Raw genomic sequence first — 22308 nt, 5'->3', positions numbered from 1 at the left:
GTCACTTCAGCTCACTGTGCCTCAGTTTCCCCATCTGTAAAATGGGTGTAATGATATTTTCCTCCTTTGTAAAATGCATTGAGTTCTGAAGATGAAAAGTGCTAATAAGAGCTAAGTAGTGTTGTTGTTGTTGTTGTTGTTGTTTTTATCCTTTCCTTCTCACCTACCCCATACTCTCTCTCCTCCACTCCCTCCTATATACATTTGACTGCCTGTTGGGAGGGGGAGGGCCAAAGGATGGAGCTGTCGGCATGGAGGAAGGGGTCCCAGAACTCTGGGGCTACTCCAGAGTGGGGGGAGCTTAGGTGGAGCTATCTCTGTTGGGGTGGGTAATTAGGCAGGCGAGGAAGAGAAAAGGCGGTTAAGTCCCAGGAGAAACCACCATTATAAAGCTGTCAGTGGGAGTGTGGGGATGAAGATAAGGATACACAGCCATGGGGGTGGGAAGAGTCCCTGAAGAGGAGCTGCTGCAGCAGCAGCAACTGAACTAACAAAGAGGCAGAAACTTGAGCAACTCCTAAGGATGGCCAATGTGGACTGATGCTGAGCAATAGCTCAGCACAATAGTGCCCTCAGGAAGAGGAAGCCAGCAGGCTGGCTAAGCAGAGGAGGATGGCCGTGCACAGACCTACTGCATGGAACAACTGCCCCAGCTGTCCTCCCGCTGCCAGTACCCCAGTAGGAGTGAAGGGGCTTTTTCCCATTTAAACAAAAATGCTAGCTTGTAACCACAACCAAGGAAAGAGACAGCTTCATTCAATCAAACTGGTGTTAAATTGCCCTGTGCTGGAAATATTGGTATTCTTGAAAACTGTACTGAGTATATTAGTGCAGCTCAGTGTCCAACTTCTGTTATTAGAAGTGGGATTTACCTTTGTGTATGTTTATATAAATAAAAAAAAAAAAAAAAGCCACAAGGACTCCTCATTATTTTTGCTGATACAGACTAATATGGCTGCCCCTCTGAAACATGTCATTTATTTTTTAGCTTCACAGTTCAGTTGTACTAGCAAAACTCAAATTCAGCCATCATCATTTCCAAGATGTGTTTTAAGGGTTAAAAGATGTTTTCTTATTAATTATTAGTATTATCGTAGCATCTAAAAGCCCTAGTCATGGATGAAGAGCCCATTGTGCCAGGCACTGTATACACAGAACAAAAAGACAGTCCCTGCTGCAAAAAGCTTGAAGAACATAAGAATGGCCATACTGGGTCAGACCAATGATCCATTTAGCCCAGTATCTCTCTTCTGACAGTGGCCAATGTCACATGCTTCAGCAGGAATGAAGAGAACGGGGCAATTACCAAGTGATTCATCCCCTGTCATCCAGCCCCAGCATCTGGCAGTCCAAGGCTTAGGTACACAAGGTCATGGAGTTACATCCCTTCCAGTCTAAGGCTTTGTCTACACTACATAGGTTTTAGCGACACAGCCGTGTCACTAAAAGTCAGGCAGTGTAAACGCTGTTTGTTGGCATTTCAAGTAGATACATGAGTCTTGTGCTGGCCCTGTGCATTGGGGTAAATTGCACCTTTGATGTCTTGCTATATCAGTAGTCTGCTGCATAAGATGGAATGCATTCTTCTAAAGAGAACTTTAACTACACTAACACCTGGTTGTTTACATTTGGAAAGTGTTATTTTAGAAGAGGGTCTGATTTATATGAGCAGCATAAATATGGGACTGCATAGCATGGACTCTCCTCTTGTATGTTCCAGCTGTGGCATTTTCCCACCCACCCCGACTCCCCGGAAAGTGGGTGCTCAGCACTTTCTGAAAATCAGGCCTCTTCAAAGTGTCTCAAATAGGGCCCCCAAAAATTGGAGCAAGAAAAATCACAAGTCAGTTTTGAAAATCTTGGCCTACTACGTGCCTGTACTGTAGATAGTAAGAGTTTGGATCAGAGAAGGTGATTACATAGACATTTTATAAAGGAAAAAAGCTTTCAGCCCAGAATAAGTGTATACAGAGTATTTCTCCATCTTTAAAAGGTAAAGTGATGGTTGATGATGTTTTCATATATGTTGAACAGCCGCTAAGTATTTTGAAATGGTAATAGTTACCATAATATAATTAAATTTAACATCACAGCAGCCCAACACAGTAGCATTTAATTTCAGAAAGGGGGACTACACAAAAATGAGGAAGTTAGTTAAACAGAAATTAAAAGGTACAGTGCTAAAAGTGAAATCCCTGCAAGCTGTATACCCCAAATTAAAAAACATAGTAAGAGAACCAAAAAAGTGCCACTGTGGCTAAACAATAAAGTAAAAAGCAGTGAGAGACAAAAAGGCATTTAAAAAGTGAAAGTTAAATCCTAGTGAGGAAAATAGAAAGGAGCACAAACTCTGGCAAATGAAGTGTAAAAATATAATTAGGATGGCCAAAAAAGAATTTGAAGAACAGCTAGCCAAAGACTGAAAGTAATAGCAAAAAAAAAATTTAAGTACATCAGAAGCAGGAAGCCTGTTAAACAACCAGTGGGGACACTGGACGATTGAGATGCTAAAGGAGCACTCAAGGACAATAAGGCCATTGCAGAGAAACTAAATGAATTATTTGCATCGGTCTTCATGGCTGAGGATGTGAGGGAGATTCCCAAATAGGGTGACCAGAGAGCAAGTGTGAAAAATCGGGACTGGAGGTGGGGGGGTAATAGGCGCCTATATAAGAAAAAGATCCAAAAATCGGGACGGTCCCTATAAAATCGGGACATCTGGTCACCCTATTCCCAAACCTGAGCCATTCTTTTTAGATGACAAATCTGATGAACTGGCCCAGATAAAGGTGTCATTAGAGGAGGTTTGGAACAAATTGGTAAATTAAACAGTAATAAGTCACCAGGACCAGATGGTATTTACCCAAGGGTTCTAAAGGAACTCAAATGTGACATTGCAGAACTACTAACTGTGGTTTGTAACCTATCAGTCATGGGATAAGAGGGAAGGTCCTCTCATGGGTCATGGTTAAAAGACAGGAAGCAAAGGGTAGGAGTAAATGATCCATTCTCAGAATGGAGAGAGGTAAATAGTAGTGTCCCCCAGGGGTCTGTACTGGGACCAGTACTGTTCAACATATTCATAAATGATCTGGAAATAGGGGTAAACAGTGAGGTGGCAAAATTTGCAGATGATATAAAACTACTCAAGATAGTTAAGTCCAAAGCAGACTGTGTAGAGTTACAAAGGGATCTCACAAAATTGGGTTACTGGGCAACAAAATGGCAGATGACATTCAACGTCGATAAATGCACATTGGAAAACATAATCCCATCTATACATATAAAATTATGGGATCTAAATTAGCTGTCACCACTCAAGGGACATCTTGAAGTCATAGTGGATAGTTCTCTGAAAACGTCCACTCAATGTGCAGCAGCATTTAAAAAAAAAAAAAAAACTAAAAGAATGTTGTGAATCATTGAGAAAGGGATAGATAATAAGACAGAAAATATCATATTGTCTCTATATAAATCAATGGTACACCCACATCTTGAATACTGCATGCAGATGTGGTCACCCCATCTCAAAAAACATATATTGGAATTAGAAAAGGGCAACAAAAATTATTAGAGGTATGGAACAGCTTCCATATGAGGAGAAATTGATAAGACTAGGACTTCTCAGCTTGGAAAAGAGATGACTAAGAGGGGTTATGATAGATGTCTATAAAATCATGCCGAGTGTGGAGAAAGTCAATAAGGACGAGTTATTTGTGCCTTCTCATAACACAAGAAATGGGGTCACCAAATGAAATTAATAGGCAGCAGGTTTAAAACAAACAAAAGGAACATTAAATATGAAGCTTCCAGACCTTTTTTGCTCTTCCGATACACAATTCACCTCTGTGAAGTTGCACCAACCTATGTCAGCAGTGAATTTGGCCCCTAGAATTGAAAGCAAGTTTAGGTTCGTGATGGGAGATGCTCTAAAACTTTTAGCAGTTCCATTCTAATAAGCACCCAAAAGCATGAGTGTTTATTCAAGCTATCTGAACCTCTGGGATAAAATCCTGGCCTCACTGAAGTCAAAGGTAGAATTCCCATTGAGTTCAGTGGGGCCAGGAGTTCACCCTTTGAGTCTGCAAAATCAGAGAGGAAAACTGGCAAAAACAGACACTCCCACAAGATTTCTAACATTGTCTGCTTCTAGTCAGACCATAAATAACATGAGATTTTTCTTGTGGTATTTTGGCAATTCAATTTCTGGTTCTAGTGGACAATTATTTTTGTTCAGAACAATTGTATTCTCTGTCTTAGTTTGCTCATCCCTAGTTTAGATGCAATTTTTTAAATTATTATTATTATTTGATCACTGCTACAGTTTAGAGACAGGAACGAACACCTTTGTAAGAGTTCAGAATTCAGACTGTATTGTACAGCTTGGGCCCCGCCTTACCACAAAACATAGTTATTTTTAGGTAGTTTCCTAGTATGTAGAAGTCTTCGTTAACACATTGTCTCGCTAACACATTTCTAACTTTCTTTTAGCATCTGAAGAACTGTGCCAAACATTAAGTCCTAGTAGCTATCAAAATGGTGCCTGCTATTAAATTCAAATAGCTTCCAGATTAAGAATATAAAACTGGCTATACTGGATCAGACCAATGGTCCAGCTAGCCCAGTATCCTGTCTTCTGATAGTGACCAGTGAGATGCTTCAGAGTGAAAGAACAGAGCAGTTATTGAGTGATCCTTCCCCAGTCCACCAGTCCCAGCTTTTGGCAGTGGGAGGTTTAGGGACACCCAGAGCATGGGATTGCATCCCTGACCATCCTGACTAATAGCCATTGACATACTCTATCATCTATGAACTTATGTAATTCTTTTTTGAACCAAATTATACTTTTGGTCTTCACAAACATGTTCCACAGGTTGACTGTGCATTGTGTGAATAAATACTTTCTTATGTTTTGTATTAAATCTGCTGCCTGTTAATTTCACTGGGTGACCTCTGGATCTAGTGTTATGTGAAGGGGTAAATAATACATCTCTATTCATTTTTCTCCACACCATTCATGATTTTTATATACCTCTATCATATCCCCACTTTAGTAATCTTTTTTCTAAACTGAATAGTCCCAGTCTTCTTAATTTCTCCTCACAAGGATGCTGTTCCATACCCCTAATCATTTTTCTTGCCTTTCTCTGTACCTGTTCCAATTCTAATATATCTTTTTTGAGATGGGGCAACCAGAATCACATGCAGCATTCAAGATCTGGGGGTACCATGTATTTATATAGTTGCATTATGATACACCTTTACCCCGATATAATGCTGTCCTTGGGAGCCAAAAAATCTTACCGTGTTATAGATGGAGACTCGAGGAGCTCTGTTTGTTTACCTTAACCAAAAGAAGGCTGAGGGGGGATATGATTGCTCTCTTTAAATATATTAGAGGGATAAATACCAGAGAGGGAGAGGAATTATTTCAGCTCAGTACTAATGTGGACACGAGAACAAATGGATATAAACTGGCCGTCAGGAAGTTTAGGCTTGAAATTAGACGAAGGTTTCTAACCATCAGAGGGGTGAAGTTCTGGAACAGCCTTCCGAGGGAAACAGTGGGGGCAAAAGACCTCTCTGGCTTTAAGATTAAGCTTGATAAGTTTATGGAGGGGATGGTTTGATGGGATAACGTGATTTTAGTCAATAGGTCAATAACATGCCATCGCTGGTAATTAGTAACAATGGTCAATGATGGGATATTAAAAGTTACTACAGAGAACTTTTTCCGGAGGGTCTGGCTGGAGAATCTTGTCCGCATGCTCGGGGTTCAGCTGATCGCCATATTTGGGGTCGGGAAGGAATTTTCCTCCAGGGTAGATTGGCAGAGGCCCTGGAGGTTTTTCGCCTTCCTCCGCAGCATGGGGCAAGGGTCGCTTGCTGGGCAGGGGTCGTTTGCTGGAGGATTCTCTGCGACTTGAAGTCTTTAAATCATGATTTGGGGACTTCAACAGCTGAGTCAAGGGAGAGAATTATTCCAGGAGTGGGTGGGTCAGCTTTTGTGGCCTGCATCATGCGGGAGGTCAGACTAGATGATCATAATGGTCCCTTCTGACCTTAAAGTCTATGAGTCGAAACCACATTATATCAAACTTGCTTTGATCAACCAGAGTGAGCAGGCCTGCCCCCCCCACTCCTCCGGAGCACTACTTTACCGCATTATATCCGAATTCGTGTTATATCAGGTCACGTTATATCGGGGTAGAGGTGTACTTTCTGTTTTATTAGAGGGGTGAAAACATTATCTATCCCTTTCATAATGGTTCCTAACAGTCTGTTAGCTTTTTTGACTGGTGCTTCACATTGAGCAGAGCTACCCACAATGACACAACTCAAGAAAGAGATTTTGGAAACAGCTAATTTACACCGCAGCATTTTGAATATCTAGCTGGGATCATTTATCAACACAAAATTGTATCTGTCATTTTGTTGCCCAGTCACCCAGCTTAGTGAGATCCCTTTGTAATTCTTCGCTGTCAGCTTTGGACCTAATTATTTAGTACTTTTATATCATCTGCAAACTTTGTCACCTCACTGTTTGCCCAATTTTCAGATCACTTATGAATATGCAGAACAGCACAGATCCCAATACATGTCCTTGGGGGACCCTGATATTTTCCACTTTCCACTGTGAAAACTGACCATTTATTCCTACCTTTTGTTTCCTATCTTTTAACCAGTTACTGATCCATGAGAGGACCTTCCCTCTTATCCCATGACTGCTTACTTTGCTTAAGAGACTTTGGTGAGGGACTGAAGTGGGGTGGTCACTTGCTCCTGGCCTGAAAGGGTTAAAAGCCAGCCCTTGGAGAGGGCTGGGGCTGGAAGCCTTAGGCTGGGCTGATTGGGGAGGCAGCCTCAGCTGTGGCCACGCCCCAGTCATGGTCTAGCTGGCCCTATAAAGGCCAGTGAAGCCAGGAGTTGACAGTCTCTCTCTGGCTGTAGAGAGAGATGGGCCTGGCTGCTGGGGAGCTAGATAAGGCACCTGAGCTGGAGCAGGGCTGGGGGAAGGCCCAGGGAGCTGGAGAGCTCTGGCCTGGAAACCCCCAGGCTGCAGCCTAGTATAAGGCCAAATAGGTACTGGGGTTGTACGGGACAGCCCAAGGCTAGGCTGAGGCAACAGGTCCAAACCCCTCCTTGCCTGTGATGAGTGGCTTATACTGCAGTCTACCCCAGGGAGCGGGGGCTAGTTGGTGACTGGCAGTAGCTACGACTGAGGCGAGGTAGGGATAGGGGGTGGGAGTTCCCCGGGGAGGGAAGACCCCATGAGACTGTGGGGTACTGCAGGGGGCAGCACCCTGGCCTGAAAGGGGCACCGGGGTCCAAGAGGGACTCGGAACCCAGCGGGAAGCAGGACACTGACCTGCAGAGGGCGCTCCTGGGTTGAAGAGCTAATTCCCAAGATGACCGACAGGAGGCGCCACAAGGGTGAGTCGCCGCACCATTACAGGGACCTTGTCAAAGGCTTTCTGAAAGTCCAAGTACACTATATCAATTGGATCACCCTTGTCCACATGCTTGTTGACACACTCAAAGAATTATAATAGATTGGTGAGGCATGACTTCCCTTTACAAAAGCTGTGTTGACTCTTCCCCAACATATCACGTTCATATATGTGACTGATAATTCTGTTCTTTACTATTGTTACATTAGCTATCCTCCAGTCATCTGGTACAGAGGCTGATTTAAGTGATAGATATGAAATTTCAGAACTACTAACTATAATATGTAACCTGAGTTCCTTCAGAACTCTTGGTGAATCCCATCTGGTCCTGATGACCTATTACTATTTAATTTATCAATTTGTTCCAAGACCTCCTATATTGGTACCTCAGTCTGGGTCACTTCCTCAAATTTGTCACCTAAAAAGAATGGCCCAGATGTGGGTATCTTCACCGTATTCTCTGCAGTGAAGACCAATTCAAAGAATTCATTTAGCTTCTCTACAACAGCCTTGTCTTCTGAGTGCCCCTTTAGCACCTCGATCATACAGTGGCCCCACTGATTGTATGGCAGGCTTCCTGACGCTGATGTACATCAAAAAACAACAATCATGTACTTATGAACCACAATTGATGTTTTATCAATCAGAACTCCTTCTTTGTGTGCTAAGGGGCAAACCCATCGTCCCCAGCAGAATGAGGATTCACTGGCAGCGGAATCAGTGTGACTTAACTGCTTCAAAGTGGACTGGATGCACGATGGCTACACTGGGGATCCTACACAGGGGGGGAAGGATAGCTCAGTGGTTTGAGAATTGGCCTGCTAAACCCAGGATTGTGAGTTCAATCCTTGAGGGGGCTATTTAGGGATCTAGGGGCAAATATCTGTCTGGGGATTGGTCCTGCTTTGAGCAGGGGGTTGGACTAGATGACCTCCTGAGGTCCCTTCCAACCCTGATATTCTATGATACCTATGCAACCACTTAATGGGGAAAATTGTGAAGAGGCACATGGACAGTTCTGAAGGATCTATAGTGCTATTCATATCCTCCCACCCTGCTCCCCTCACCTATAAAAAGGCCTTGGGAGGCTTCTCCAGTATGAGAAAATTGCTCTTCTTGACATCCTCATTCCCCACTGATGATGATGATGATTAAGAAGTATTTATTTTATGGTAGCACCCATAGCTCTATTGTGCTGAGTGTAGTACATATAAGCCTAGATATTATGGAAAATGTTGGATATTTGTGATGACAGTGCCAAGCACTGGAACTTACTGTTTTGGGGCAGACTTGTGATTTCGCTAAAGACACATTAAAAAAAAAAAAGTTAGGTTATAATCATAGAACCATAGGATTAGTCTAACCACAACCAAGATGCAAGACTTGTTGTATATAAACTATTCAAGACCATGCCTATCCAGCCTCTTTTTGAAAACCTCCCATGAAGGAGCTTCCATGACTTCCCTAGGCAGTATTCCATTGTCCTACTGTTCATACAGTTAGGAAGTTTTTCCTGCGATTTAATCTAAATCTGTTATGCTGTCATTTGAACCCATTGCCTCTTGTCCTGGCCTCTGTGGCAAGAGAGAACAATTTTTCTCCATCTTGTTTTATGGCAGCTTATCAAGTATTTGAAGATTCCCCCCCCCCCCCCAATCTCTTCTTTTTCAAACTAAACATACCTAGTTCCTTTAGCCTTTGCTCATATGGCTTGCGTTCCATCCCTTCGATCATCTTTGTCGCTCGCCTCTGGATCCTTTCCAGTTTCTCTATATCCTTTCTATACAACAGTGACCAAAACTTGATACAGTACTCCAGTTGAGGCCTAATCTGTCTCAAATAGAGCAGTACTATCCCCTCCCGTGACTTACATGCTATGCCTCTGTTAATGCAACCCAAAATTGCATTTGCTTTTTTTGCAATAGTATGTGCATCATACTTTAGAAAGGTGGGATGTCTTGGGAGCAATCTAAGGCCAAAGGAAATATCCACAGCTGCCAAAAAATGCTGTCACTGAAGTCAATGGAACTAGAATGATTTACAGTAGGTATGGATCTGATACAAAATGTGAACATTTCCTTCCCTTTTATATATTTTTTGGTTTTGTTTTAAGTGTGGATCCTGGCGTGAATTGGCTAATGCACTTGTGACCGGGGTCCTGGTGGGGAGCCAGCCCAGGTCACTCAATTAGGGTGAACTGCAAAGAATGGGGCAGACAAACACCAAAGCTGGTGAATAATTCAATACTTAAAGTTACCAAGCCAGCATAAACCAGCTTCTTTATTACCGCACTGGTTGTCCAGAAACCACCAACATCATTCCCTTAAAGTAACCCAGCCTCAAGCCTCCAATCAAAGTCAAATATGATGATTTCTGAACATTGTATTTCATCATATAAAAGAAAAGGTTCTACCAATCCCAAAGGATAGGACACATTACCTCCCAGGTTATTGAATATTCCAGATCTTACCCAAATACATGCATATAGCCAATTTTTATTAACTAAACTAAAATTTATTTAAGAAAAAGACAGCATGGTTAAAAGATCAATATACATACAGACATGAGTTCAATTCTTGAGGTTCAGATTCATAGGACAGATGGTGAGCTGTGTAGTTGCAAAGAGTTCTTTTAGAATTTAGTTAATTGAACTATAACCTATGTCCAATATCACCTTTAGGGAGTACCAGTATAACTGGGACCTTAATCTTGCGACTCAAACTTCCCCTGATGAAGCTTAGGCAGATCTGAGATGAATACAGCAATACCCCATGTTTACAATTCATTTAAATGCTAGGATGTTCTTTTGATCTTTGAATTAACAAAATACATCGTAGACAGGGACTGTCGATTACACTGTTGACCACTACCCATATGGGGAGATAATGTTTGTGTTTCTGTATATCTCTTTAAGGGTTGAATTTGAGTTATTTATTCTGCGGGATGTTTAACCCTTTCTGGCCATGCATCACAGCACGTCAAACACTGCATCTTATCTCAAATATTCAATTTCTACTTATGTTAATTTCAAAACTTGCTAAGATCTTGTGAGGCTTAATTAACACCTATAAAACACTTTGAGATCCTCAGGAGCACAATGTATTAAAAAGTGCCAAGTATTTATTATGATGGTGATGAGGATTATTACTAATAAGGCATTTCTATTTTTCCTGGGATGATGTGGACTCCCCCGGTGGCTAATTTAAAGACAAATCTTGGTTGATACTTACTCAAGAATCTGTATGGTCCACTGCTAACTTTCGTAAGGCAAATTATGGGATCTAATCCTGTTATAAAGTGTTTGGCGTTTTAAAATAGTTGTTGTTTTTCATAGTGTGAGCAGAATTACCATCACTTGAATTACCATCTAGTTTTCTAAACAATCTGTTCAACAAAATTAAAACATATCAGAATATTCAAGTTAAAAAGCTAGGCCTAGAAAAATGGACTATTACAGTAAAAAAAGCAACGTGAAAAAAGATAGCAGCTGAAATGGCTACAAGACACTAAATACAAGTAGGCCCTGATCCTGCAGTTGACTGCTTGTGAATCCACCCTAGTATCCACATAGAATTCCACCGACTTCAGCAGGCTCCACCCCGTCTGCCATGGGTGCACCACTTGGAGTCAGTTGGGGGATCCGTGCTTAGTATTACTGTGAGCCTCCCTCCTCCTCTTCTCCCAGCTGTGACTTTCTAAATCCTAGGGTGGGGAAAGAGGCTCAAAGTAGCACTGATTGCTTTGGCCATAGTAAGAGTTTCAGCTTGTATTTTAGACAAAATTTAAAGTGTTGGCTTTGATTCACAAGCCCTAAATGGCTTGGGGACCTTGGCACTTGTGATTTCCTCGAACCATAGGGCACAGGCACTCAAGCTGGACCATTCTCATTTTGAGAGAGGGGGATGACAGTAGATCATTCTCAGTGAGGGGCCCTCAGCTCAAGATCAGGCTTCCCTCAGCCCCAGGGGACAACCTCCTATGCAGGCTGAGGAGTTCGGCTTTTGACAGACCTCGGATTTGTGAGTGGGAGGAGAGGTTTTTTCAGTGGGAGGTCCAATTTTATTTGGTTTTGTAATTTATCATGGGCATCTAGAACACTAGATAGAATATTTGATTTATGCAAAAAATAAAATAAACTGGGTTGCTGTACTGATCCCTATCGCAACACAGATTCCTAGAGCTGGTCAAAAAATTTCAAAATATCTGAGAAACAACAAGACAATTATTTCATGAAAATCTTTGCAAAATATTTTCCCGTTTTCAATCAGCTTTGGAGTTTATTTTTTATTAACATGGGTATTTTGGTTTATGTTACATGTGTTTTGCAGAATAGGAGCAGCCAGAAACTGGTTCAGTAAATATATATTTTTCTCTATATGTGAGATTTCATCACATATAAAATGTATGTATGTGAATGTAGAAAATTGGGGAGAGGGAAGGAAAATGTGAACTCTGATATTTGATTCTCCTGGAGCCATTTTATATTACTTTACGATATTCTATTTAAAATCATCTTCTAGTGAAAATGTTTCCTATGATCTAAATCAGCAACTAGTTCACTAATATTTATAACTGTCTAGAGATGCTACAAGGCTAAATTGTGTGGCCTGTGAGCATGTTAATCCTGGATATGGTGGAAAATGACTAACAATGATATACAACCTAAAAAAAATGATTAAAACTAAGAGCTGATGTGATCAATGCACTCGAAATAGATCTCAGTGGCTCATGTGCTCATCGTCTACACACATGCTCCTAAGGTTGGCAGCCCAGTGAAAATGATGCGTGGGAAACTGATGCAAAGCGCTGATTTATTAAATGCTAATGGGGAAATCCAGATTGTTCAAATTAAATCCTAAATCAGAAACAAATCATCCAGCCTCCTCCACCCTATGCAGTCTCATTGAATCATTTAGTGGCCTCTTCTGTGACCCCAAAGTTGTAAAAAATTAAACAATGCTAGGGGCTGCTGTTGTGGGCTTCTGGCTGCTGAAAGCAGTGCTGATTCTCCTACAGCTGGCTGTTAATTTAAAAGCCAAGGGGAGGGATCACCGCAATTAGTTCATGTTGGCTCCTAACTGCATCAGGGTGAATAATGTTGGAGCCGTGCCGGAGCCATGCCTCAGTCTGTGCTTTTTCCCACCAGAAGCTGCATACCAGCAGTTTGCCTTTTTTGTTAAAAAAACCATGTTGACTTGAACCAAAAAAAAAAAAAGACTATGCAAGAATGGAGAGAATAAAATGGGAGTAAATAAAATATTTAAAAGGAAAGAACAGGTCACTTGAAGGCATATCTTAGCTCTGTATTAGAATGCTCACTGCTACTTAACCATAAACTGCCTGCCCATGGGCTTAATCCATACCTGTGCTGAAGTGACAGTATGTGTGTGACTCCCCTTCTCCCCTCCCCTATTTTGAGCAATAGAGAAGCGTGAAAGGACCTCAATGTTTTGCTTAGTACTAAGTGAGGGACTGGCAGTTTTATACAGTAATAATCTTAGCAAATCTTTGGAGTTGGTGCTTGAAGAATGAAAATAGAATAGAATTCATACTCCTCTAGATAGGAATTGCTTACTGAGAGAACTCTTATGTATAACATATACAGAAATATTCTGTTCATACAATATACACCCCTCTGTCCCAGTATGTTCTCCAGTGAATTATCTGAATTCCTATGTATGCAAATGTTTCTAATATCACTGAAACATTTTGGAGGAACAAGGTAGTACTGTGAGCCACTGAAGACAGCTCAAGTATTTCTCCAGTGTATTTCTTGAATTAGAATAATTTTCAAAAGTTCCCTTTAGTTTCTCTCAAAGATTAAAAAACGTGTAAAGTTTCTTTTGGTTCCATTTAATAGAGCACAGACCTGTCATTCTGAAATACACCAAGCCCTATAGAGGGATTTGTTTCACTGCCCACAATTATGCAAATATTCAGGATTTGTCTGTCATCTGAGGTGATATACATCTGATTCTACTTGTGGTATTAAGTCATAAATGTCATTAGCATCATGGGAGCAGCGTTAGGTAGACAAGTAGTTTAATCTACCAAAGAATTTTCTCTGAAAAGAGAGAATAATGATCACTCACCTAAAGTTTATGGTCAATATTATTACAGCTTCTTTAAAGGTGCTGAATGAGGAAGGGAGAAGGTTGGAGCCTACAATAAATAAACCCAAACAGAGAAATATATTTAACAGTCTTCTGTTCATAGTATTATGCACATATGACAAAGGATATGTTTTACAAAATACATTTATATATAGTAGTTAGTTACTACCCTGCAGAGTCATTTTCTTTATAGTTTCTTGCATTTTCTCACAATATGCATGTAGGTTATTCCCTGAATTAGTTTGATAGGGTACAGTTTCCTTTGCATATCACATTACACGCAAACAGACTTTATTTTAGCTGGAAGCCTCACCTCTTATCCTCCATGTATGCAATTATGCTGCGTACATCCGTAATCCAATAGTCTTCTCAACCGCCGCTTTTTTTTAACAGTATTCAGCATTCCAGTTTTTTCTGCCCTCCTTATCCCTAAAAAAGAAAAGCTTAGCTTTTATTCCCATTTTATCCTGACAGGTGGAGTGCCAAAAGGATCAGCAGCATTAAACTGTCTTTTATTTAACTGTGCTATGTAAAATCACAAGGATGAGAAAATAATTCCCCAGGATGAGGAAATCAGAGGATAGCACAGATGTAGGACAAAGGGGAAGCAAGTGAGTACTCTGGGATAAGATGAACAAATCCACAAAAGGTTTGGAGCCAGACTTCCAAATAGCTCCATGCTAGTTTTCAAGAGCTCGGGATCTGGGGTCAGGTTTTTCAGAGATCAGTGCCCAGTAGTTCCTGTTGTGCTGCTTCTGACCTGATTTTCAAAAGAGTTCTGCACCCACAGCGATGAGCTCTTGAAAATCTAGTCATTTATGTTAGTGCTTAAATGGGAGTTGAACTCTTCTGAAACACTAGCCTCAATTGTGGGGCTGAGCCCTTCTGAAAATTCCATCCCTAGCAATTCATTGTAATTCATTTTAGCAATAATGAGATTAAGCACCAAAAATAAGTAGATATGGTCCCAAAACCCAATCCCAGATCTGAACACCCCAAACGTGATAAAAGTTTGAGTCCAGATCTGAGTTTTTCTCTCTGAATGGATCACACAAAAATCCTGGATCTGAGCTTTGGGGAAAATCCAGATTTGTACCCAAACGTTGTCACTTAGCCATGTCTTTAACATTAATCACAGGGGCTAGTCTGATATTGAGCTCAGAAAATGACAGACTTGCAAAGAGCAACTGTAGATAACACAATGAATCCATATGTAGCGTGTTTGGCAGCAAACATTCCAGTGTGTCAGTGCAAAGTAGAAAACTGTAAAACTTATTTTGCAACTTGATGGCACTTGGTGACAAGCAGATAGTTGGAGTATGTTATTGGGTGTGCCATTCTGTGCACCAGATTGCTGAAAAGACACCAAAGAAATTGGATCAATGCATAAGTGCACAACCAGACTACATCAAGATTTAGCAGTACAAAGTATTACAAATGAAAGTTTGCTAGGGCCACAGAGGGAAGCAAACTTTCTGAGGAGGGGAGTCTCCTGCTGATTCATAAGCTCTTGAAAAGCATGGAATAAACTGCCAGTCAGCTGTTAGAGCTGATAACAAAGACAAGACTGATCCCTTGACATCACTAGTCAATATTGCCTGGCATGAAACCTATTGCCAGCAATGGAAAGAGTGGAGACAATTGCTGATGCCAGTGGGGATTTAAGGAGAAGCCTAGCCTAGAAGCAATTCAGGCAGAATTTACACAAAGGTCAGTTGAAATAAGAAACAAACTACCAGAACTGGCAATAGAAGCAAGTGAAATAAATCAGTTCAAGAGGGATTTGCACAATTTATTATAAGGGAGGAGGAAATCTGGCAACATGGCTACTTACCCAGTAATAAATCATAGCTATAGTGATGGGGTGCAAATGAGGAATAGAGGAGTTGTTTTTAGGGTTAGCAGAATAGTTCTTCATGGACCATTTGCTATTCTCCTGGCACTTAAAAGATCAAGCATAATCAGTATAGTTATATCCATTACTCTGTTATTTCCTGTGGGACATATATCATCCCTCTGCTTCATGGTATATTTTGAGACAGAATTATACCACTCATTTGTCAACTCTAGACATGAAGTCTGAGCACATAGACTTTGAACCGTGTTTATTATTTTCTCTAGAGCAGCAAAATCTCCTGGTGTGAATATATGGCAAGACTGAGTCTGGTGAACCTTTGAAGTAGTCGACATATTAGTTACTTGAACTACATTTCCACAGCACATAGTAGGAGTCTTGCTATAGCTAAGTATCAGGGGATAGCCGTGCATCTGAAGAAGTGAGGGTTTTTTTACCCATGAAAGCTTATGCCCAAATAAATCTGTTAGTCTTTAAGTTGCCACCGGACTCCTTGTTGTTTTTGCTATAGCTAGTGTTCCTGGGAATCCTGATGCTAGAGATATTTCCGGTGTATTCCAATGTGCTTTTATGAACGTCACTAGATCTAGTATCTGGACCATACTCCCTCTGGCACTAACCTGCATTGCCTCCTGAGGCTGCTAATGCCACGGGCACTTGCCCTCTTTCTCCCTGCACTTCCACTAATCTGACTAGTAGGGAGTGTATTTTTTAAATCTCTTTTTTCCTTATGTTTTCTTTAAGAGAACAAGAATAAATCCTGTCCTGCCTGGTGCAGCAAGGGAAACTACAGATTTAACTGCTGCCTCATAGGAACCCACAAGGAGAAACAGAGTACAAGGCTGGGAAACACATGTTGTTGAATCTCTGAACTCAGCGAAGTATGTCCACCCTGATGATATGAAATTCTTGATGCTAACCATGTTAAGTATGCCCAGATGGCTGGGAGCTAGACAACCCCCTAATTCTTAACCTGCAGACCAACTGACAAATTGTGCCTGGGTTGATGGTGAAAGTAAGCTGGTACGCCCCGGTACGGCGTACTGGCAAGAGCCGGTTTGCCATACCGGGACAGCCCGGCTTCCCCAGGGGACAATTTAAAGGGCCTGGGTCTCTCAGCAGGGGCTGGAGCCCCAGGCCTTTTAAATTGCCAGCAGAGCCCCACTGCTGGAGCCCTGGGGTAGGGCTGCGGGGCTCTGGGGGCTATTTAAAAAGTCCAGGGCTCCTGCTGCTTCTACCACCCCAGCAGGAATTGTGGAACTCCTTACCTGAGGAGGTTGTGAAGGCTAGGACTATAACAGAGTTTAAAAGAGAACTGGATAAATTCATGGTGGTTAAGTCCATTAATGGCTATTAGCCAGGACGGGTAAGGAATGGTGTCCCTAGCCTCTGTCTGTCAGAGGATGGAGATGGATGGCAGGAGAGAGATCACTTGATCATTACCTGTTAGGTTCACTACCTCTGGGGCACCTGGCATTGGCCACTGTCAGTAGACAGGATACTGGGCTAGATGGACCTTTTGTCTGACCCGGTACGGCCTTTCTTATGTTCTTATGGCCCTTTAAATTGCCGCCGGAGCCCCACAGCCACTACTCCGGGGCTTCAGCGGTTATTTAAAGGGCCGGGGCGGTAGAAGCAGGGGAGCCCCAGACCCTTTAAATAGCCCCCGGAGCCCAGGGATAGCGGCGGGCTCCATGGGGCTATTTAAAGGGCCCAGGGCTCCAGCTGTCCCTGCTGCCCTGGTCCTTTAAATAGCCGCAGGAGCCCCGCCATTTCCCCAGGGCTCCCGCAGCTATTTACAGGGCCAGGGCGGTAGAAGCAGGGGAGCCCTGGGCCCTTTAAATAGCCCCCGGAGCCCCGGGCTGCTGCTGCTATCCCGGGGGGGGGGGAGCACTTACCTTACAGGGTGGGCTGGGGCTGCCTCTGACTCCCTCAGCCACACCCCTTCTGCCCTAGGCCCCACTCCTTCCAGGGGCCAGAGCTGGCCCCAGCGTACCAGTAAGTCACTGGACTTCCTTTCACAGCTGCTTGTCACAGATAAAAGTGTGATACCACACCAGTTATTACAGCTACTGAGAGTTCCTTTCTTTGGTATCTTTACTATAACCCCATTGGTCCACACATCTGGCACTTTTTCCCTTTCTCAGACTCAGGGCCAGCTCTAGGCACCAGCAAACCAAGCATGTGCTTGGGGCGGCACATTTTCAAGGGCAGCATTCTGGCCATCTTTTTTTGCTTCGGGTGGCAAAAGCCTAGAGCCGGCCCTGGCAGCAGCAGCGCGTCGCCCTGGGGCCGCTGCAGTTTGCGCCATGGGGGAGCAGCGCCCACACCTTGTGGCTGGGCTGGGCAGGCTCCAAGTGGGGGACACTGAGGATGGGGGCTGCCCCTCGGGGCACATGGAGCTGCCTGCAGATGCCACAGGGCAGCCGCCCCCCAGTGCCGCAGCCGGGGCTGGGCGAAGCGGCCCAAGCCGCCCAGGGACTGCGGCAGGGTGGCCAGAAGCAGCAGTGGGGCCATAGAGGGCGGGCCACTGCCGTGCGGGGCCTGCATCTGCTCTCTGGGGCTTTGCTCTGTCTGGGGCTACATTGCCCTGGCTCCTCGGCCCCCTGCTGGGCCGTCCCCCAGCTCTGCCCTCCAGAGTCCCGTCCGGTCCTGGAGGCAGGAGTCCTGGCTAGAGGGACCTTGGGCCGAGGTGCGCCCGGGAGCCCTGCTGCTTACCTGACCCAGACCGGCTGGAGGCAAGCGGGGAGCGGGCAGAGTCAGCACTGGTGGGGGGAGTCCAGGGCTGGGGCGGCAGAGGGTGTGGGGGTGGATGGGGTGGGGGTGAGAGCCCAGGGGTGGGGAGGGAGGGCGGCCAAAAATTTTTTTGCTTGGGGCGACAATAAACCTAGAGCCGGCCCTGCCCAGACTGATGTAAATAGAGGGGCCAGTATAGAGGCTGCTAATTTAGGATTTACCTTGAACAATTCTGCATTCAAGTTATCCTTGCCAGGAGCTTTCCCATTTTTTAAGGATTTGATGGCTTGAATGATCTCTTCCTTAGTTGGGGTATCTATGTTGATATCAAGATCCTCTTCTGCCTCCTGGATGTTTGCTTCCTCTTTAGGTGGCTCCCTGTTCAGAAATTCTTTGAAATGCTCTGTCCAGCGCATTTCTTGTTCTTTTTCAGTTGTTAGTAGGTGTCCTTATTTGTTCCTGATGTGAGTGTTTGTTGGTGTCTGCCATTTACCACTTATAAGACGCGTCATTTTGTAGACCGTTCCTTGCTCACCACGAGCAGATGCATCCTCTGCTTACATTGCCAGTTTACCAATATAATGCCATTTGTCCACTCTCACAAGGCATTTTAAAAGTTTCAGGGCATAATCCTGCAAACACATAAGCACATGAGTGGCCTTACATAGCCTGATTGAAAGTCTGTGGAAGCCTCCTATTGACTTCAGTCACCAATCACACTAACTCACTTACATTGCACATATGTAGTATTGTCTAGCCCCTTTTCCTTGCTAAATGTAAACCTTATGTCAAGGCTGTATCCCCACTTTGAACTTTAGGGTACAATGTGGGGGCTGCATGAAGACTTCTAAGCTTAACTACCAGCTTAGCTCTGGTCCGCTGCCACCATCTCAAAGCTAATTCCCTTCCCTGGGAAGCCTTGAGAGACCTTCACCAATTCCCTGGTGAATACAGATCCAAACCCCTTGGAACTTAAAAGAAGGAGAAATTAACCACCACCACCCCTTCTTTCTCCCACCAACTCCTGGTGAATACAGATCCAACCCCTTTGGATCTAAAACAAGGAGAAATTAACAATTCCCCCTCCTTCCTTTCACCAACTCCTGGTGAATCAAGATCCAAACCCCTTGGATCTTAAAACAAGGAAAAATCAATCAGGTTCTTAAAAAGAAGGCTTTTAATTAAAGAAAAAGGTAAAAATCATCTCTGTAAAATCAGTATGGAAAATAACTTTACAGGGTAATCAAACTTAAAGAGCTCAGAGGACTCCCCTCTAGTCTTAGGTTCAAAGTACAGCAAACAAAGATAAACACTCTAGTAAAAGGTACATTTACAAGTTGAGAAAACAAAGTAAAACTAAGACGCCTTGCCTGGCTATTTACTTACAAGTTTGAAATAGGAGAGACTTGTTTAGAAAGATGTGGAGAACCTGGATTGATGTCTGGTCCCTCTCCGTCCCAAGAGCGAACGAACTCCCAAAACAAAGAGCACAAACAAAAGCCTTCCCCCCCCCCCAAGATTTGAAAGTATCTTGTCCCCTTATTGGTCCTTTGGGTCAGGTGTCAGCCAGGTTACCCGAGCTTCTTAACCCTTTACAGGTAAAAGGATTTTGGAGTCTCTGGCCAGGAGGGATTTTATAGTACTGTACACAGGAGAGCTGTTACCCTTCCCTTTATAGTTATGATACCTTACCATGTTACACTTTGTCAATGTATAATGCAGACCTTAGCTGTTTGCCATGGGGTCCCTGTACTGGCACCCAGAGGATAGGGAGGGCCTGGGTTCCCTCCTTACCCACCAGAAAAAGTGGAGTGGAAGCACCCTGACACAAGTGGGAGAAGAACTATTGAGTTTGGAGCTGGGCCTGCTGAAAGAAAGGGCTGAGGGGCAGGTTGTGACCCTGCACAGAAGCAGGAGCACAACGCTGTTGAGTCACTGTTGAGCTGGAAATGGGGGTCTAAATATGATCTGGCCTGAGGGCTGTGTCATGAGAAGAGGAAGAATACTGCTGGTCCAGAATGGCTGACAGCAGAGGACTCTAGATGAGAAGAGCCTGCTATGCCACACCCAGCCACACACTGGCCCGCAGTAAGTCTCTTCCTTCCTTCACAGTTACAAAATATAGAGGACCCAATATGTGGCTGAATTAATATTTCTAGAGCAACTTTTATTTCAGAAACTCTGTGGTTTGGAGTACGCAAACTCAAAATTCTAGTGTTGCATTAGTGCTAGTTTTGGCACTGAAAATATACTAGACATGCAATTGTAAATCCTAGAAGAGTAATGAGAAAAAGGGATTGTTCTGTCTTCCCTGCTTCTATCATAGCTTCTTCTGATTGTAAAACCTACATCAATTGTGCATAAAACCTTTACTGTTTATTTTGAAGACCGCCTTGGACCAATACCTACTTCATTTTGCCAGTCTTATTTATAAACACACCATCACCATTGCAAAGATATCAGGTCAAATCATGTTTGCCTTTTTCATACAAGTAATCCCACTAAGCCGAATTCTCTGCTGTGTTCTGTGGAATATGGCTTCCTGATCTCTGCCCTGACCCACAGGAGTTGCTCTAATTTGCACCAGCTGATAATGGTTCCCCAAGAGGCTGTTAAACTAGCTGGGAATAGCCAGAATGTAATACAGTCTGGTTACCCACCCTCCCTCCCTGAGTGGGAGGGAGGCTGTGAAGAGAGTAGCAGAGAAGCTTGCTCAGTGTCCTCTGTGTACTCTTCCTTGCTGGAAATATCTCCAAACAGGGGAGTTAAATCTGGACTCCATCCTCTTTGTACCACAAAAGTAGCACAAAGGGACGAAATGGAAAAGAGATTTGGTTTCATTGTATCCATGACAACAGGCAAAGGATTTGTACTGATATCTTCCATAATTTAAACACTTAGAAGTCACTCTAAATATGAAAGTTCTGCACTGCTTATTCCAGAGGCCTCTTGTTGGCTACCAAAAAAATCCCCTCCCCCCTTTTTTTATAGTAACATCACTTCCTACAGCAGATACTGTGATAAAAGCCCTTTGAGGCTTGAAAAAACAGCTTGTCCTATTCCCCCCACATAATCACGACTGAACACGAGCTTGTTTTCAGGAAATCAGGAGAGGCTTTTTTTCCTTTCAAATCTTTGACCACATGTTTCCACAGACTACGTCAGTCACATTATTTTAATTAACCCTCAGAGCCCTGTGGCCGAATATCTGTGTGGTGTGGTTTGCGCTGCCTTTCTTCAATGGCACTTTTTTCCTTCCTCATCTTTCATAAGTAAGTTTACTGTTGGTGGAAAATGGAAATTTAACGGCTCTGGAGACTAAAGTCCACACAGTTTCACTAATACAACAGAAGCAATGGCTGGGAAAGCCCTCCAAAATGCCTCCGCCCTGTACAGGCAGGACCACCTCCAAGGGTGAGAGGTTAATCCCATTTCCTTGGTTACTCTGAGACTGCAGAAAAGGGTCCCAGTTAGTTCCGGGGATAGTGATTTTTTTTTTTTTTTTGATGATGATGATGTGGACACATGTTCACTTAGAAATAAGATGTATGTTTAAAATCAAGAGCACCCCATGCCTTAATGTGTGATCTTTTTAGTAGGTTAGTATAAATGGGAATAAATTCCATATGGGCCATCAAACTTCCATTGGATGGTAATGAAACAACTTTGTCATTCTTCCTACGAGGCTTTGCTAGGTTCTAAGCAGGTAGCTCGAAGCTTACAGCTCTATCAGTACCATCCCTAAGTTATCCAGTCCACTTTGGTTATACTTTGTGACAGCCCGACTGTAAGTGAGTTTCCTGACACAAAGATCCATAGCTTGTTTGTTTGTTTGGACTGGGCCAGATTCAGACGTGATGTGAGGGGCAGTTAAACTCACATAGGGCTCAATCCTGCAAGGTGCTGAAAACTCTGGCTCTGATCCTGCAAAGCAGTCTGCTTAAAGATAAACACATGCTCAAGTGCCTTGCTAGATCAAGCCTGGCATGGTCAGTACCTTGCAGGACTGAGTCCTTAGCACCTCATCCAAAAATGATTTCATTAACTCCAAAGACTCCTGTTGACTTCAATAAGTTTTGGATTAGGCCTTTACACATACTTATATCCACTCTTCTCATGTGCAAGTTGGTTTTACGCTACAGGGCCAGAAAAA

The 22308-nt window shown here is 43.2% G+C and overlaps 1 long non-coding RNA gene across 1 annotated transcript; it reads right to left on the bottom strand.

The window, feature by feature from the left end:
• Nucleotides 1-13486: 13486 nt before the first annotated feature.
• On the bottom strand, nt 13487-18515 carry LOC135983935 (uncharacterized). Its single transcript, XR_010601794.1, has 3 exons — nt 18377-18515; nt 13878-13993; nt 13487-13613 (listed from the first exon to the last, which is right to left on the bottom strand). It is a non-coding gene; the product is annotated as an uncharacterized LOC135983935 (long non-coding RNA).
• Between the last annotated feature and the right edge of the window lie 3793 nt (nt 18516-22308).

Source organism: Chrysemys picta, chromosome 5 (assembly GCF_011386835.1).
Source record: "Chrysemys picta bellii isolate R12L10 chromosome 5, ASM1138683v2, whole genome shotgun sequence".
Taxonomy (NCBI): domain Eukaryota; kingdom Metazoa; phylum Chordata; order Testudines; family Emydidae; genus Chrysemys; species Chrysemys picta.
The sequence above is the reverse complement of the archived record's forward strand: the minus strand, read 5'-3'. Positions and strand labels throughout refer to the sequence as shown.